We start from the raw sequence: 2398 nt of genomic DNA on the forward strand, positions 1-2398 counted from the left end.
TCAGATCCAACGATCGATTGTCTTATCATTGTGTCGAATGATTGCTCTAGCCATCTGTTGTGGAAAAATACTCAGGTATCGAATTCCTCCAGACCCCAGGCAGGACACCGGCCTCTGGATCCCCACTGGAAGGAACCCCGGTTCCGACGATCCCCGCTAGAAGGAACCCCAGTTGCCCGCTATGAAGTTTTCCGGGTTCGGTCTAAGGATCGCCCCCTTCCCCAGGGAAATGGAAAACTTCCGATAAGGAGAACCTTCCATATTTTCGACTATGGAAGAAAATAAGCTACTCCAACCGACTAAGGCCCGCCTTAGGATGACTATATAAGGGGAACCAAAACCCTAAAGCAACGGATCGACACTTCAAGGTTTAGAGACTAGGGCTAGACCGCTAGAATTAGGGTTCTTACTCAAATCATTGTAATTCTAGTTTGTCTACTCAATAAAACGTCTCTTCAAGTCTTTATCTCTATAGTATCTCTCAAAATCAATACAAATACCAGCCTTGTCCATCGTTCTGTGGTACTCACAAAGATCCTGCACAAAAATCCCCTAACAGTTTGGCGCTAGATGGATGGGAGTAATTTAAACTACGTCATAGTGACGGTGGACGAGCATGACGAGCTACCTGAAGCTACCCAGAGAGAGGCTGAACTCCAAAGACAAATTGATGACCAGCAAGGTTAAGTAACCGGGTTACATAGAGCTCGGGAAGAGGCCAATCCCGAGTTGTCCTGGGAGTTTCAGATCTTGAAGGAGAAACTCAACGAACACTCCAAGCAACTGGAGGAAAACGCCGAGAAGCTCAGCCAGCTTGAGTCGGAGAATCTTACCCTCCGGGACGAGAACCAAGCCCTTAACGTAGCGAGCAACAAGAAGCGTCGACTCTGGACCCTGTTCGCCCTACCGCCTCGGAAAACACCTAACTCCGGGGTAGGCGCGAGCCTCCCGACTGCGGCACCAGGAGGAAAAGCGTCTACGCGAGAAAAGGCCAAGGACGCTCGGACCTATGACGGGGAGGACAGCGACTCGGAGCCCGAGCCTGATAAGGAAGCATGAGACGGAGCAGCAAGAGTGGAGTCTCCTATGAGCGCTCACGTTCACCAGATGTTCTCCGATAGGATCGACGCCATGCAATTCATGGTGGAGAGACTCCCAGGGGTGGCTCCCCCCATACGGAAGAGCAACCCCGACTCCTACGCTGATACTCCCTTCACGGATGAGATCACCTTGATCGAGATGCCCAGGAAGTTCTCTTTCCCAGTATAAAGGCGTACAACGGCACCACTGATCCGGACGACCACGTCGCCCAATACATACAGAGGATGCTCGCTGTAGCACTCCCAAAAGGGTCACACGAAGCTACCATGTGCAAAGGTTTCGGCTCTACTCTGACCGGACCTGCTCTGCAATGGTATATCAACTTACCCTCCAGGTCCATAGCCTCCTTCGCCATTCTCAGCGTCAAGTTCGTGGAGCAATTCGCCAGCAGCAGGGATCTGGAGAAAACCTCCGACAGCCTCTACGAAATCTTCCAGAACCGAGCGGAACTCCTGAGAGGCTAGATAGCCTGCTTCAATCAAGAAAAGGTGGCTATCCCCGAATGCAGTGTCCCCACTGCTATCTCTGCTTTCAAGAGAGGTCTACTCTACGATGGACACCTCTATAAGGAGCTGACCAAATACCAGTGCAAAACCATGGAAGACGTCCTATTTCGAGCCTGGGCACAGGTCAAATGGAAGGAAGACGTCGCCAGCCGTGCCAAGGCACAACAGAAGCAAGATCCAAAGACGATCAGACCAGACCAAACCGAGTGAGACGAGAAACCCTCTCAAAGATCAGCTAGGGACTCCGGGAATCAAAACCGGGGCAGATACCCGAACCGGCCAATCGAGAAGGCAGAAGGGATGGCTGTGTCCACGTGCCCAGACATCTCTCACCTCTCCATCTCAAGGCCGGAACATATCAATGTTCTGAGGCAGATGGGCCAGCAGGTCAAGTGGCCTAAGAAGATGAAAGCCCCCGACTCTTTCCGGAACCCTGGCTTTTGGTGCAACTTCCACCGAGACAACGGTCACACAACGGAGGACTGCGTCGCACTAAATATCGAGGTCAACGATCTTCTTAGGAAAGGGCACCTCCGGGAGTTCCTTTCCGAGAAGGCCAAGAGCCATCTAAGCAAGAAGACAACGGGTAAGCCCCCTGAAGCTGCTCCCGTCTCGCCACCGCGACAGGACTGAGTGATCCATGTCATCTCGGGCGGTTCGGAAATCAGGGGCATAAGCCATGCAGCCGCGAAGAGAATCACCTGGAACGCCAAGCACGGCCTAGAAGCAGCCAAGTGTTGGGCTCAAAATCGGTCAAGACGGAATCGATGTCCGAAAGTCCTCAGAAAAAC

Source organism: Brassica oleracea, chromosome C4 (genome assembly GCF_000695525.1).
Source record: "Brassica oleracea var. oleracea cultivar TO1000 chromosome C4, BOL, whole genome shotgun sequence".
Lineage (NCBI taxonomy): Eukaryota > Viridiplantae > Streptophyta > Magnoliopsida > Brassicales > Brassicaceae > Brassica > Brassica oleracea.